At 32.7% G+C, this 17,332-nt stretch overlaps 1 pseudogene; it reads left to right on the forward strand.

Moving 5' to 3' along the window:
* The first annotated feature begins 2,980 nt into the window (after positions 1-2,980).
* LOC129059655 (uncharacterized) overlaps positions 2,981-17,332 on the forward strand; it is an 88,009-nt pseudogene continuing 73,657 nt past the window's right edge.

The following is a 17,332-nucleotide window of genomic DNA, read 5'->3' on the forward strand; positions in this document are numbered from 1 at the left end:
TTGTTTCTGCCACCTCTATATCTACCCTCAGGGTAGATTTTTTTCTTTTTTTCTATTTCTTTCCACCTACTTTCTCTGCAGTGAGTTTCCACCAATGCCTGAAGAATACATTTGTTATTGTTGTTATTCCAGTATATTAAGACTTTCGTTCCATATGGGAAAGATGGGAGATAGATGTGGAAGGATTTCTGCAGTGCTGGTGCCTCCTACCTGAGACTACACCACACGGGAATGGTTTCTAAGGATTCTCCCTGATCTTCCATGTGAGCACCTGGCGGGGTTCCAGGAGGAACAGCCTGAAAGTGCAAGCCTAAGAAATTCCTTTTGGTCTCTGGTCAGCTGGAGCTTCACACTCTCATGCTAGCTCATACTTAGCATTTTGCAACTTATTTATACTTTCCAGTTGAATCTACTAACTAGGTGTTATGACACTGAAAGGTGTCTATCCAAGATAAGAAAAGGTCTAGATTCTATCTCCCTCCTCAAGGACATACATTTTCTCAGATTTTAGGTTAAGTTGCTTGACCTTCAGTTCTCTGATGGTTTCAAGAAAAGTCATTAATTTGTAGTTGTATAGCTTTTTTATCTTGCTCTAAGGGTGGGAGCAACACTCCAGCTCTTTCCAAATCTGGTTGGAAAGCTGAAAAGTGGTTCTGTTAGAGGCATTTAAACCAGAGCAACTCCATCTTAAACAGGAGCTGGGTAAAATGAGGCTGAAACCTACTGGGCTGCATTCCCAGATGGTTAAGGCATTCTAAGTCACAGGATGAGATCACAGGATGAGGTCAGCACAAAATACAGGGCACAAAGACCTTGCTGATAAAACAGATTGCAGTAAAGGAGCCTGTCAAAACCCAACAAAACCAAAATGGCCATGAGAGTGACCTCTGGTCATCCTCATTGCTACACTCCCCGCAGCACCATGACAGTTTACAAATGCCATGGCAATGCCAGGAAGTTACTCTAGATGGTCTAAAAAGGGGAAGCATGAATAATCCACCCCTTGTTTAGCATATCATCAAAAAATAACCATAAACATGGGCAACCAGCAGCCCTCAGGGCTGCTCGGTCTACAGAGTAGCCATTCTTTTTTTCCTTTACTTTCTAAATAAACTTGCTTTCACTTTGCACTGCAGACTTGCCCTGAATTCTTTCTTGCGCGAAATCCAAGAACCCTCTCTTGGGGTCGGGATAGGGACCCCTTTCTGGTAACAGTTCCACTTTCAGATCAGCATTTTAAAAGGCTATAATGATGGATGTTCTTATCCTTAGAAAAAGATTTTTAAAAAGCTATAGGAACTATACAAAGGATTATAAAGCAAAAATATAAAAACATGTAATCTGTCTGCTATCTCTTCCCAAAGACATCTCCTTAATACTTTGCAAGTTAAATAAAATAATCAGAAGAGTTATTCTTTTTGTTTTACATAAAATTCTAAAATTTAAATGACCAACTTGAAGAAAATGTTATGGGAAATTCTATTAAATTGGTTTAAGCAGAATAATAGTGCATTGGATTCAATTATTTTCCACCTAGAGCAAGCATTTTTTGACAGATTGATCAAAACAGTAGGATAGAAATTGATAGTGCTTTTTTCACGAATTGAAAAAAGTAAAATGCACATTAAGGTGACTGGGTAATTTCTATATGAATAATACTATTATTATATACATACAAAATTGAACAGGATCATTCAATTGGATGAATCAGAATTAATTATACCATGTCTTATTTAATTATAATTTAGCATTTCAGCATGCTTTATAACATAATGTTCCTTAGATCTGATGAAATATAAACCAGTAGATGAAACATTGATTTAGTTAACTTAACCAATGTTATCTCCCTAAGCAACTGCAGAGTTGTTTTCACTCTTTATCAAACACATTTTTCCTCAAATACAATATTGCAATTACAGGCCACGCATGAAAATGTCTGTGCATTGTACTAGTGCCAATGAGTAATCTCCTGTTTGGGGCTATAAACATTTCAGTTCAGCTGTTCAATGCATGTTTACATAAGCTCACATCTTCCCACTCAACAAAATTTCTAAAAGAGCACAGCTCAGTGAAAAATTGAAGAGAGAATGATGAGTGGAAAACAAGTCTATTCTTAACAAGCTATAATCAAATCATTACATGAAGTTCTATTCTTTATTCTGCATTTGGTATGATAGTCCTTCAAGTGAAAGAAAAAGAATAGGGAAAAAAGTTGAAATATAATGTTACAATTCAAATTTAAATTCTATGTATCTTAAAAAATAGATGCTGAGTCACAAAAAGGAAAGTTATTAACAACATTTTCAAATGGCTCTGTAAGATGTTTTGTTTCCAGATACGAGTTACACAGGGATTATTGCCAGCAAACATTTGTTAGGTGCCATACCTTGAAAATCACGATAATTTATTTAGTAGGTATCATGTTACATAGATTTCTAAATCCAATATTAAGAACACAAATGTTAAGCTGGATATTAAAAACAAACACTGTCAAGAAAAGTATAGACAGCTTCCACCAAATCACTTATTTTGATGAATTAAATTTGAGCTCTTTTGGTCACCAAATTCTGTTTTTGTGTATTTATTAGAAATTAGTGGATGTTGAGAAGGATTATGGGGCAGAATGTGGGACAGGAAGGAGAGAGGCTTTTGATCAATGATTAGAAACTGCCACACTAAAGGATAGGAGGTGACAGGAGTTGTCTTATATACTTAAAGATGACCACATATTCTGTTGGCAACAAACTTAGATTATACCTGTTGTCTTAAATTCCCATTCCGATTTTTTCAGGTTTTTTTTTTTTTAATAACAAGATACTCTTTCTTTTCTTCCTTAACACTTTCCATATGCAAAAGAGTGTACACTTCCTTTCCATGAACAAATTGTGCATTTAATGAAAACTTAAGTATTATATTTAAATTTCTCAAGATATAAGATGAATAGATAACATGAATAAAATGTTTGTCTACATTCACAACCATGACGGAAGCTGTAGGAATGGCCTTGACCACAGGAAAACCAGATGACATAAATCTGTTGAGGAAACGGTAATAGTTATTTTAAGAAGATTATCTCCAAGGAAGAGAAATTATCACAGTGCTTGTCAAAGAATTCTTTGCATATCACTTTTTGAAGTCTGTCCTCCCTTTTAGATGAAATGACTACTATTTTAAAGGGATTTTACTCATATATGAAGTTTTCTTCTGTACATATGCAGAGTGGAAAATGGGTATCAGCGTGTTATCTCCATAAGCTAAAATTTAGATTTGTTTTTAAATCTTGGTTTCAACTGTAATTGTTTTTTCTCCTTTTACTGCCAGTTATTGATCAGATTTAGAAGTGTTTGACTGCTGGATTTTGGTTGTATTTGGTACAATGCCAATTGAAAATATTTAGTAAAATATTCTATTATTAAAACAGCAACAACAGCTTTTGAAGCTTTTTGTAAATTGCAGTTATTGAAAACAAATATTTCAAAAGGAAGCTACTTACAATTTTTCTTCCAGAAGCAAAAAAGAACCTGAAAACATTAAATGAAGTGAACTGAAATATTGTGCATGGTTTAATTTTGAAGTTTGAATATATTTTATTTTATTTTTTGTCACCCAGGTTGGAGTGCAGTGGCATCGTCTCTGCTCAGTGCAACTGCTGCTTCCCAGGTTCAAGCAATTCTCCTGCCTCAGCCTCCCAAGTAGCTGGGATTACAGGCACCTGCCACCATGCCTGGCTAATTTTTGTATATTTTAGTAGAGACAAGAGTTTTGCCATGTTGGCCAGGCTCGTCTTGAACTCCTGACCTCAGGTGATCCACTCACCTTGGCCTCTCAAAGTGTTGGGATTACAGGCATGAGCCACCGTGCCTGGCCTGAAGTTTGAATATCTTAAATTGTTGGAAGCATACTTTTATAGAACACACATTTTTAAATTGGGTCAATGAATATTCTTGAAACTAAATGGAGTAAATCTGAAAAGGCCTTTCACTTTTAAGTCTACAAACTCTGGAAAAAGTATTGTTAATAATCATAAGTAAAGGGAGCTTATAAAACAAGTTGAGTTTCATAAAATGTTTATCAAAAAAGATACTGTAAATGAAAGAAAAAATGCACCATCTGTGAAAATGCTAGAGCTTAAGTATTTACACATTAAAATGCAAAAAGAAAGCTTTAAGAAAATACTTCATTAGTAGAATTTGTTTTCAGTTCAACATTTTAAGATAAATTACTTTTTCAATAAAAAACATAGATTAAATAAAAGACTATCTCAGTTTCAAATTTTGCAATAATAAAATACAATTTTGAAGAGGTTACTGGCACTTTTATAAAAAATAAACTAATACAATCATATTGAAAATAAATGTATAAAAATGTAATTATTAGAAACAATTAGAAGTTAAGAAACTAATCCGTGTGATAATATGTAGATTACTTTCTCTGTTCATTTTATTTGTAATTTGTTGCTCACAAAATAAAAATAAAAATTTAAAAAAATCTTGTTTTACTATACTGATAAGGTTATATTTGTTTTAGAAACAATTTTATTTTTGAAAATATAGTAATATAAATTCTACACCCTCCAAAGTAATAATAATGGTAAAAACGAAATGTTTCAACATTAGATCATTTTATTTACTTTTGTTTTCCCTCTCACTCTCAAAAGTGTCTCTGTTTAGATGATGAGCTATGTAATCAATCACATATCAGTTAACCTTCCTTTAGACTTTTTCTTTCACCATCAGGATGGGAACGGAAAGAGAAATTGCAGGAGTTCACCACGTTTCTATTTTAATTGCCTGAGTCATCTGGGATGCTCCTGTGCATTCTGAATGCTTTGTGGAAAGTACACTTGAGTAACAGAAGTTAAGGGTCATGAGTGAGAATCAACACGATATAGATGGAAAATGCTGTGATGAAGCTACTCCATCACACCATGGCTGCTTTAGTACCGCATTGGCTGTAGCCTAAGTCAAACATTTAAAGGTTCATTTGTTGTTGGAGGAGTAACTCATTTCAAAGTAAGAAGACAGTGGACTTTTCTGCAAGTTAAGGACCAAAATATGTTCCGATGGTACTATGTAAAGATGTGTGAATTGAAAAACAAGAGTAACTGCAGGTCAGGTGGAGAGAAATAATCAAAAAATGTCCTTCTTTTTATGATAAAATTGAGCACCCATTGTGTGCCAGGTAGCAGATAAAAGTTGTGAAGTAATTACAGTCTCTATTACATTGAGTATATTTTAGAGACAGATATTGAAATGATAGTAAGATATTTATAAGTAAACAAGAATTTATGATACATCATAAATGACAAATAAGTGGAAATAAAACTATTTATGAACACCGTAATCTTATTACAGTGGGATTTACTTAAAAACAAAAGAAAATAAAAACTTATCATAGAAAAATATAAGTAAGAAACTGGATTCTCAATAACCCAGGTTTTGAGTTATAGTGATACATTTTCTGCTAAAGTTGGCTACAGATCTGAGATTTTCATGGGAGCCTGAAAGACTTTATAAGAGTCTTCAATCAGAACAGCATGCGCCTATGTTCCCAAGGACCTGATAATCATCAGCAATATTTCAGGGCTTAGATCTATCACACTAGCATTAAAGAATTTACATACTTACCTCTCAGATTCCATCTCTGAGAGGAATATCTAAGCTTTGGTATTCCTGGCTAAGTCCAGACATACAAATCAAGAAGGAGATTCTTGATAAATTGGTAATAGAGCAGAGTATGATCTCCATGCATAAGTGTCTTTCAGATCTTACAAATGGAAGTAGATTTATAGACTTGCAAATATGTGGGAGGCACAATAGAAAAATATGCTCACAGATAACAAGAAATCAAATACATTGTTCATAAGCTGCTTGGAAGAACAGAGTTTTTCTTTGCAAAATCCTGAAAAGAGCTGAATCAGAGATAATAACATGTTCATCTGAGAATACGGCTTAGAGAGCTTCATGTCCCTGTAATGAGACATATCCTGTAAGGAAGCAGAAAATCAGCAAGGGACGACAGCAACTGCTGAGAGGTAATGAAATGTACAGAGGATAGGGGCAAGAAGATTTCCAGCTAAAGCCCTCTTTCTCTGAAACTTGAGCTGGAAGTTCTGACTCCTTACCAAATCAGGGAACGATCAAACAGAAGAGAGCACATGGACCCTATTGCATCCGGTTTAGGGTATCAGTGAGAGAACAACCCAATTCTGCAAAGGTAAATTAATGAGCAAAGAATTCTAAGGCATGAACAAAGTTTAAACAAAGAGAATTTGCAGAAGAACCAGATTAATTCCAAAGAATGAAAGGCAGATACTCATTTTGTTACACAAAGTAGGTCTCAAGAGAGCCAATCAGACAAATTTCCTTCCTGAAAGAAATCCTCAAATAATATGTGTTCATCACAGTTTTTCGTTTGAACATCATGGAGTTAGCTGGCCACTCTGCTGGTTAAAATTAGGAGCCTGTGGAACTGAGTATGTGAGAGAAGTTATTTTCAAAATTTTCAGGTTGATATGTAACAGGGAATAGACACACAAAGAAGAGAAATATTTTAAATGCAATTCCTGGTCAAGGGGCTTCATGCAGCACTCAGTTTTTAATGCATGATCTACAGGGAAAAAACATTCATATGTCCTATCTACTTAAACAATTCACTCATGAATTTCACTGCAAGGCTGCAAGAAGATCCATCCAAAAAACAATCACACATTTGAAAATACTTAGGAAAAATGCTTGACCATAAGATAAATCTTATATTTCCCAGATAATGCCTGGGTACTAAACAATTATCTTTCAAAAATGTAAAAATGTAAACACAATTGAGTAATTACAACTTCCATTCATTGCAAAGAAGGGGAAGGTCACAGTGCATGAAATAATAAAAGAATGTAAGTGTGGATGATAAAATGTTCTAGGTTGATAGCTCAAGAAAGTTCTCTCTAAGATAGAAGCATTTAAGCAGAAATCCGAGCAATAAGTAGAACTTAATTTTAAGAAGTATAGTAGAAGCGTGATTCTTCTGCCTAACAGAATAAAGGAAGAGATTGGGTTAAGAAATTACCTAATCTAATCTAAGAAATGATCAAGGCCAACATGGCAGTTACCTAGACTCCAAGGAATAAAGCCCTGTCAGAAGCTAGAGACCTGGTAGGTTCTAAGATTCAGTCATACAGGCCTTTCAGGCGATGTGGTTAGTTAACTATTTGTTTTTTTGTTTGTAATATAGTTAAAGTTTTTATTTTTTTTATTTTTTATTTTTATTTTTATTTTTTGCCACTCAGAATTTGAGCTAATCTTTATTGAATACTTACTCTGTGGGAAGGCACAGTTCTAAACTCTTTACATGTATCAGCAACCTTAATTCAACAACTTTATAGGGTAGATATTATTATTAGCATTATTTTATAAATAATAAAGTGGAGACATGCAAGGTTATGTAATTGTCCTTGGCAGTAGACTTTGAATCAAATTGACAAATTTTTTTGGGGGGGGTTTTCTTTTTTATTTTATTTTATTATACTTTAAGTTTTCGGGTACATATGCACAATGTGCAGGTTAGTTACATATGTATACATGTTTTTTAAAAGACATAGTGTCTTACAGTTTTACTACAGTGTGTCTAGATGTGTGGATTTATTTGAGTTAAGTGCCTTTGGCTTTCACTGGACTTTTAAAATGAAAGAGAGATGCTAATCTTAAAGCCAGGACAATTCTCAGCAATTACCCTCAATAATAGCTTCTCTGCCATTGTCTCTATGCTCTTTCTCAAAAACACCTATTGATTGTTTGACGGAGTTTCTCAATCGCCCATCCAGGGATTTATACTTAGCTTTTATTCTATTCTTTTATTGTTTCTCTTTGCTAACTTAGAGTGAATTCTTGAGTATAACTAATTGATCAATTTTCTTTGACAATGACTAGATCAGAGCATATCTAATTTAGGAAGTCTGAGTTTTCACTTTTGTTTTCTTTCCTGTGGCAATCATAGTATCTTCCTTTACAAGGAATTTAATTTATGAAAACAATAATTTTCTCAATTGACATTATTACTCAGTCATTTAGACTTTTCAAGACAATGAAGATATTGAAAATGTCCAAAATTAAAGAGAAATAAGAGGAGCCTGAAAAAACTGGCATACACACTTTTCAGGAAAACATCCTGCAAGCATAATCTAGATCTCACTGCCACGTTCATGGTTATTTAACGAGTGTCACTACATATAAAAAGCACTGGAATAGTACAGCACAATAAACATCTCACAGGTCATCAGAGTAACCTTAATAAATTTACCAAAGAAAGTAGCTTTTCAATGAAGAGTTTTTAAGACATTTAAAAATTCCTAGCTGAAAAATCAATATTACTTTTTATGATTGTTCTGTGAGGTGGTTAAAATTATAATTATTCTGGACATGCAATACTAACTACAAACTATCTAAATGCCATGTCACCTCTGTGAAAAAAATTTTTGAATTATATTTCATTTAGAGATAGAAATATTTACTCAAATATTTTAAAGTCTACAGCTATCTCAAAATTTACAAAATTGTAAGTTAATTTGTAATTGACTCTCCTCCTGTTCCCCTCTCCATTTCACCTTGCATTTCGACATCTTTTTCAATACGGTCATTTTCGTTGGGACAAAGAGACAGAAATTTATACTCTCTTTACGGTAACAACTTTGCTTGTTACTCTGACCTCCTACCTTCTTGTTGGCATTTGCCAAGGCTTAACACAGAGATTTTCTATTTGCACATCTGCCCTTCACAGAACATAAACCATGTGTGGCAATCTCAGATCAAAAGCCTACTGCTGGTAGTGGAAAACTTTGCTGATTGTAATTGAACTCCCTTCTTCCCAGGAACTGTACAACCCTCCCCCCACAACCAAGCTCAGGAGGAACTTTAAATTTCAAAGTTAAGGGAGAAGTTTCTGTGTGTACATGGCTATGCTGAATATATCTGAAATTCTTGCTATCTTGTCAAGTTATGTTCCTGTAGTTCTTTTTTTTATTTGAATGATAATTTATAATTTCTGTAATGGCATATCATTTATTCTTTTCTGACAAATGGGCTTTATTCTTAATAATTACTGTACATTTCATAATTCTTTTATTTTTCTCCTACTCATTTTTTCCCCTTTTAAAACTGCACTTAAATTTACAGGTGTTACGTTTAAAAGAAAGATAAGTTATTTATTCCTTTTTTATAGAGAACTAGTTTTTTATAGTTTATAGAGAACTAGTTCTCTATAATTATTTCACTTCATTCACATTTATTTACATGTGATGTATTTTTATTTCCACTAATTAAAATGCAGGAAATTACAAAGATTAATATCAGAGCGTGAATGCACCACTGGAATTGACCAATAATTTTGTGATGTTTATTACAGCTATATTTTAAAAATAAACATAGGATTGCAAATACAGATCAAGTGCTCTAGAAATCTGTCCGGAGAGAGACAATAAATATTACAAGTTGTTTACATTAGGCAATAATTTTCTACATATTGTGATAAGTAGAATAATGTTCCCACCCCAAAATGTCAGACCCAAACCCGTAGAATCTATGGATAGATCCTGTTACATGGTAAAAGTGAATTAAAGATGTAGATGGAAATAAGTTTTCTAATTAGATGATCAGCTTAAAATAGGAAGATTATCTTTGGGTTATCCTAGTGGGCCCACTGCAACCACACATGTCCTTTAAAGTAAGAGTGAGGCAGAAGAGGAGTTAGACAGAGATTTTTTTGAAGATGCTATGCTGCAGGCTTTAAAGATGGAGGAAAAGACCATAAGCCAAGAATATTGGCAGCCTTTAGAAGTTTGAAAAGGCAAGGAACTGAATTCTCTCTTAGGGCTTCCAGCAAGGAATGCAGCTTTGCCAACACTGATTTAAGGACAATGAGATTTCTAACCTATAGAACTATTATAGTGTATTTGTGTTGTTTTAATCCACTAAGTTTGTGCTAATGTTTTATAGCAGCACCACTAGGAAGCTAAAACAAATACACATCCACTATAAATGTATGTTTTCAAAAACCATTAATTGTATTTTTATATAATTAGATTTTACAGTTTATCTATTTCCTTTACCTACAAATCATACCACCTGATTATATTCACAAGTCTTGTCTTTAGCTGCTTTCATGAGACTGAGTATGACCAATATGATGTGAGTAAAAGCAACCTACACCACCTAAGATGAAGCCTATTGAAAAGATCACAGAAAATCCTCTAAACTCTCTATCCAACATTTACTGACTGAATACAGAGGAGTAGGAGATCCTAAAAGCTGGAGAACCCCATGATCAAAGGAGGCTTGATACCTGAATGACTGTATGGAACACAGCCCCTACTCTTTTTTTTTTTTTACTGCCCACATGTAACAGTCAGCTGTGACATGACCAAAATTCTATAAGTTGCTGACATTTCACATTGTTTAATCCTTGTTACTCTTTCTCCTACCTTCTCAAAGGCAGTTCCCTAGTCAGCATGACTTGAAAAGTACAATATCTAATTCTAACTAAACTTTTGAGATTTTTCTTTCCACACAATACCATATTTGGTACTTATTGATGAGGTTATATAAAAATTTAATTACTTATTTCAATTACTAGCAAGACATCATTGTAATAATAAACTATGATGTAATATATTTATCCATTTTAGTAGTAGTTTTGGGAAGATATACACACAAACACACATATATGATATATAGATATATAGTAACTGTAGTTTGGAAATACATATACACACACAAAAAAGAGAGATAGACATGTATGAAATAGTTTGGGATTATATATATATACATATATATGTATATATATAGAACAACTTTGCAAATTCTGAAACAACCACACTATAACCAACAATATATCCCAGAACTAATAATATGGATAAATAATTTTTAAAAGTTGGTAAGAATACAGCTTTTTGGAGATTTTGCAAAATTGCTCTCTGGTTTTTTCTTAAATACTATCAAAACTGAAATCACTACCAACAATGTAAAGGAGCTCAAGTTGTACCTATCCTTGTAATTATAAGGTACTGTCAAAAAAAATAACATACATATAAAATATAAAGTTTCATCCCCAGTTTGTTTTTAATTGCCATGACTATTAGATTAGCAGGATGGGGTTATTTTGGCATTGTATTGCCTTTGTAGATCTCATTGCTCTCGATTGCCTGTTAGAATTTTGTGAAAACATATTTAAAATCTCAGTTTAATTGTTACTCATTGTTCTGAACTTAGTCATATGGCTACACTTGATTCAAAGTGGGAAATTGGCATTTAACTTGTATTTTTCTCCCCCAAATAAAAACTAAGCTATATTACAGTGAGAAAAGGATAAGGGGAGATTGGATGAATAGTAGTGGTCTCTATCTTCACCCATTTTTATAATTTTAAGTTGTCTATAAGCTTTAAAAGTAGATGCAGATATATGGGAGAGTTGCCTCCAAATTTATGTTTTAGCTCATTAAAAAAAACTGCTTTATTCTATCCTATTTTAAGATACTTGCTCTAACATTTTTATAAATGTATTGTATTTTTTTAATTTAAAAGTAACATTTATTCTTCTGATTCAGAAATTTACTCTACTTGGGGTTTTTGTTCATGATGGATATGAAGGAAAAATCTATCTTTTAAAATATGGACAGCATGTTGTTTAATCACCATTTATTAGTTCTTTCCTTCTCAGTTTTATTTTTTAAAATTTATCTAACAAATACTGTATTAATTTGCATTTGATTTAAAAAATAATGATTTTATATAACCTATTAGGGTTTACATGAGTGTTAGAAGACTTGGGGAGTGAAGTTTGGGGAGACTCAAAGAAGTCAGGGAAGCTATATCTGGCAAGTTAAAGGAACAGATACTACACATTTTTATTAAAAGATTCTCAGTTGTAGTTCTCCTAATGCCAGTAGGAACCTGCAAGCAATTCTTAGGATTCTTTGTTTCCATCAACTATCTCAAGCTACAGCTTAAAAGTTATTTGCAAATCACTGTCAAGAAGCTACTATGAATCACAAGTCTGCACATTCCAGATATCTCTAGCCTCATCTGCTTGGTATGGAATCTGAATCTCATCCCAGAATAGCAGAAGGAAGGGAATTCTAGGAAATACTTCTAGGAAATACGGTATCAGCTTTTTCTCTTTTCTGCAGTTCAGAAGGAGGACAATAGAAGTAAGAAGAGGGTTGTTTAAAGCCGAAAATTCAACATAGATGCCATGTTTCCACTTCTGATATATACAGATGTTGTGAATCTTTATATATTATATATTTGTATATATATAATATGTAATTGTATATATAATTATATATTTGTATATATATAATATGTAATTATATATATAATTATATATTTGTATATATGTAATTATATATAATTATATATTTGTATATATGTAATTATATATAATTATATATTTGTATATATGTAATTATATATAATTATATATTTGTATATATGTAATTATATATAATTATATATTTGTATATATGTAATTATATATAATTGTATATTTGTATATATGTAATTATATGTATAATTGTATATTTGTATATATAATATGTAATTATATATAATTATATATTTGTGTATATAATATGTAATTATATATAATTATATATTTGTATATATAATATGTAATTATATATATATTTGTATATATAATATGTAATTATATATATATTTGTATATATAATATGTAATTATATATATATTTGTATATATAATATGTAATTATATATATAATTATATATTTGTATATATAATATGTAATTATATATAAAATTATATTATATAAATAAATATATAAATAAATATATATATACTTATATATAATTACATATTATATATATTTATATATATAAAATATGTAATTATACATATAATATTATATATATAATATTAACCTTTAGACTTTGACTTGGGCAAGGCTTCTTGAACTATGAAATCTTTCTAGTTACCTCTGGAGAACAGCCCCAGGTTGTGGGGCTCAGAGTTGAGGGAAGACAGCTACATGTAAAAAAATGTGAATATTTTCTTGATGGTATTGAGATAGAGTTGTGAATCCAGAAGAACTGTCATAGAAAAGGCTACATTTAAATGTTGCTGGTTTTAAAGACGGAGGGAGTGGGCAATGGGTCAAGGTATGTGGGAGAAAATGTTCAAGAAATAGAAAAGAATAAAAAAATGGATTTTCCCATAGAGATCCAGAAAGAAACATGGTGATTTTGACACTTTCCTTTTTGGCCAAAGATACCGTTGCTGTTTTTATAACCCATAGAATTGTAAGATAATAAATTTGTATTGTTAAAGCCACGAAGTTTATGGTAATCAATTACAGAAGCAATGAAGATGATTTAATATTTTTATGACTCCATTTTTGAAAAATGGATAATTTATATGGTTATTCATATATTTTATATTTCTGGCATCAGTACTTTTTTTTTCTACAAAAAGAGTTTAGCTCATCTTTTGAAAATATTTATTCTCAGATAATTTTTTTTTTTTTTTGAGACAGAGTTTTGCTCTTGTTGCCCAGGCTGGAATGCAATGGCCCGATCTCAGCTCACCACAACCTCCGCCTCCTGGGTTCAAGCGATTCTCCTGCCTCAGCCTCCCAAGTAGCTGCGATTGCAGGCATGTGCAATCATGCCTGGCTAATTTTGTATTTTTAGTAGGGACAGGGTTTCTCCATGTTGGTCAGGCTGGTCTCAAACTCCCGACCTTAGGTGATCTGCCCGCCTCGGCCTCCCAAAGTTCTGGGATTACAGGCATGACCCACCGCGTCCAACCTATTCTCAGATAATTTAATATTTTGTTACTACTCCTGACTTGCTATTGGTGACAGATATACAGACTATTGCATTTAAATGCACATTATTTTTTTATTCAGACACATTGCTGAGCTTCCATAATGGTTCTAACAGTGAATAAATTATGAAAGACACTTTGTCTAGACCAATAGTTCCTCACCTACTTACAATATTTTGTTTTTTAAATTTCAGACTCTGTATAGACAAAAAAGATTCTCTAGAATTCCTGATGAAATAAAAATGGGACCACTAACTAGTGTATATTAATAGTACAAGCCTTCATTGGAAGATCCTTATGTGGTTAAAGATTCTTCCTTAAATTCTTAGTTTGTATATATATATATATATATATACACATATATATCCTTAAGTTTTGTTAATTTTAGTTAAATTATTACTTATATTAGTTCACAAAATAATATTTTGTGATTTTCTTTCTTAAACTTTCAGTGTAGTGAGTAACATATAGAATTTTTATACTTGAAGTCTTGGTGAAAAAAATAATAGTTATTGTTTATTATTTTGCACCTGTTTCTTAATTTAAGCTACTTATATTTATGTGAGAAGTTTGCATACTTGTGCATGAGATAGATGTATGCATTATACTTTTGTGTACCAGAACATATGGATATGATAAATTTTGAGTTTTGTAAAACAACTGTTACAAGCATATTGCTGACATTTAATGAAACTATTTTTAAAAATTTTAATGTTGTTTAGAACAAAATGTATAAAGCTAAAAAAAACAGTTATTTAGTTTTATTTTCCTCCTCTTCTGCTCTTCTTGCATGTACTCTCATACCCATTCAGTATGAATTGAATGGAGCTAGATTATCACATAGCATGCACTTACTGAGGATTCGCAGTCTTCCTTTCCTTGCAAAGAGTCATGCAAAACAGATACACAATCAGTGTACCTGTATTTCTTCAATATTTCAGAAAACCTTGAACTCAAAATGTTAACAGTGACAAATCTTAGAGAGTTGCTTATATTCACATCTCACTATTATACATAAAGAAAGCTAGCTCTCCAAGGAACATACTTGTTTGAATTCTGTAATGTAAGATCTGACAACACAGATTTGCTGCTTGGCTTATAGATGCTATTAAACACTCCAATCTGGCAAATGTATACTCAGAAAGATTATTTTCAGAGCAGTGCAGATAGTGTCATAATGGCTATTTTTTAAGACAAATCCAACAGCCTAGATAGAGGGAAATGTGTAAAAATATTTTCAACATCAATCTCAATTCAAAACTCACTTCAAAACTTAGTGAACGGAAGTTCAATGGAAATTACATTAATGGGATGACAAACAGAACTTTTTTTTGTGTTATCTTTTTGCCTAATTTATCACATCTTTTGACTTGACATATATAATGCTTTCAATGCTACCACATTGAAATAGCTGCACAGAGGATCATCAGAGCATATTAGTATCAATTTTATTATTTGAAATTAGTGTCGATGAAGAGTCAAACACTGTAAAATATTTTAAGAGATTTACTCTAAGCCAAATGTGAGTGACCATGGCTCATCACACAGCCCTCAGGAGGTCCTGAGAACATGTGCCCAAGGTGGTTGGGGTGCAGCTTGGTTTTATAGATTTTTAAGGAGGCATGTGACAATGAAACATCAATCAAATACATTTAAGGAATACATTGGTTTGTTTCAGAAAGGCAGGACAACTTGAAAGTGGGTAGGCTCCCAGGCTATAGGTAAATTTACACAGTTTGTGGTTGAAAACTGGTTGGGTTTTTGTCTGAGAACCTGGGATCAATAGAAAGAAAATGTTCAGGTTAAGATAAAAATTGTGGAGACCAAGGCTCTTTTGAAGTCTCATAATGACTGCCCTTAGAAACAAGAGATCACAAATGTTTCCTATTCAGACCCTGTCAAAGGTGCTAGACTCTCAGTTAATCTATTCAGAACTGGAGGGGCCTGGAAGGAAAAGATCTGGCTACGTTAGTAGGGATTCTTTACAGATGTGAATTTTCCCCCACAAAGGATGGCTTGCAGGACCATTTCAAAATATGACCAAAAAAACACATGTTTTGGGGGTGAAATATTTTCACTTTATTCCTCATCTTGTAATGTTATGCCAGAGTCAGGTTGGGAAATAAGTCACGATATATAGGGTTAAATAAAACCTATCTGATGAAAATTTATGGTTTGTAGGGCATGACGCCCAAGACCTCTTGGACGGGAATTTGGGCGAGATAAAAAAAAAAAAATCGGAGTTTAGGCTTCATTAGGAATAGAAAGAATGGATTACCTTGACTACTTAGTATATCTAACTTTTTTTTTTGTAACCTGGACTATGGATCACATAGCAATTTTCGATTTAATATAAAGTCAATTAAAATCAAGACAATCTTCCATTTGATTGAAGTAATTTGGCAGCAGATTCAAAGTTAGAGTAGCCATTTTCTATGTTGCTTTGCATACCAAGTAAGAAATATTAATTGTTACCAATGGTATTTTATTTCTTTTGAATATTTCTGATGGCTGATACCAATCCATATTTTGCAAATATATGTATCTACAAGACCTTAATAATGAAATTTAAGCTATTCAATTTTTTCTTCTCTTTTGTTTTGTGTAAATAATTATCATTATCTGTTCCATTGAGTCAGAAAATAAATCCGAAAGGTCACGTGGTATTGCATACGGGACAAGTAAGCAAGCAGAAAAACAGACTAATACGTAAAATGGAAAGGTCAGGTGCTTAATTGCCTCAAGTGGCTTCTTTTTCTATTTATTTCAAATAAATGTACGAGAAAGTGTGTGTCTGTGTTTGCAAAGAAATATGTTATAAATGGATATTTAAATTTTAATTTCTAAATTTAAATTAACAGAGCAAAGGAAATTGTTCATGTTTATTCTAACCTTAATCATGTTATTCTTTTCTTGCTCTAGGTCTGTTTAAAATTATTCATTTAACAACATTTTTTAAGTGACAAGTACTAGCCCAGCACTTGGGAGAGATACATCAGTGAACAAAACAGACAAGATCCATGTCTGCAGAGAGATTTTATTATATAATAGTATGTGGGGCCGGGCACGGTGGCTCACGCCTGTAATCCCAGCACTTTGGGAGGCTGAGGCGGGCAGTTCACTTGAGGTCAGGAGTTTGAGACCAGCCTGGCCAACATGGTGAAACCCCGTCTCTACTAAAAATACAAAAATTAGCCGCGCCTAGTGGCGCATGCCTGTAGTCCCAGTTACTCCGGAGGCTGAGGCAGAAGAATCGCTTGAACCCAGGAGGCGGAAGTTGCAGTGAGCCGCGATGGCGCCACTGCACTCCAGCCTGGGCAACAGAGTGAATCTCTGTCTCAAAAAAAAAAAAAAAAAAAGTATGTGGGAAAAATAAAGACAAGCAAACATGGTAAGTAATTAAGTTATGTATACATTATAAAATAAACATTTTTAAAAACGCAAAAGGGGCTGCAGGAAATTGGGAGGGGAGGGATTGGTTTGTTGTGTTAGCTGGGTTGTTC

The sequence above is a fragment of the Pongo abelii genome, chromosome 4 (genome assembly GCF_028885655.2).
Source record: "Pongo abelii isolate AG06213 chromosome 4, NHGRI_mPonAbe1-v2.0_pri, whole genome shotgun sequence".
Classification (NCBI taxonomy): domain Eukaryota; kingdom Metazoa; phylum Chordata; class Mammalia; order Primates; family Hominidae; genus Pongo; species Pongo abelii.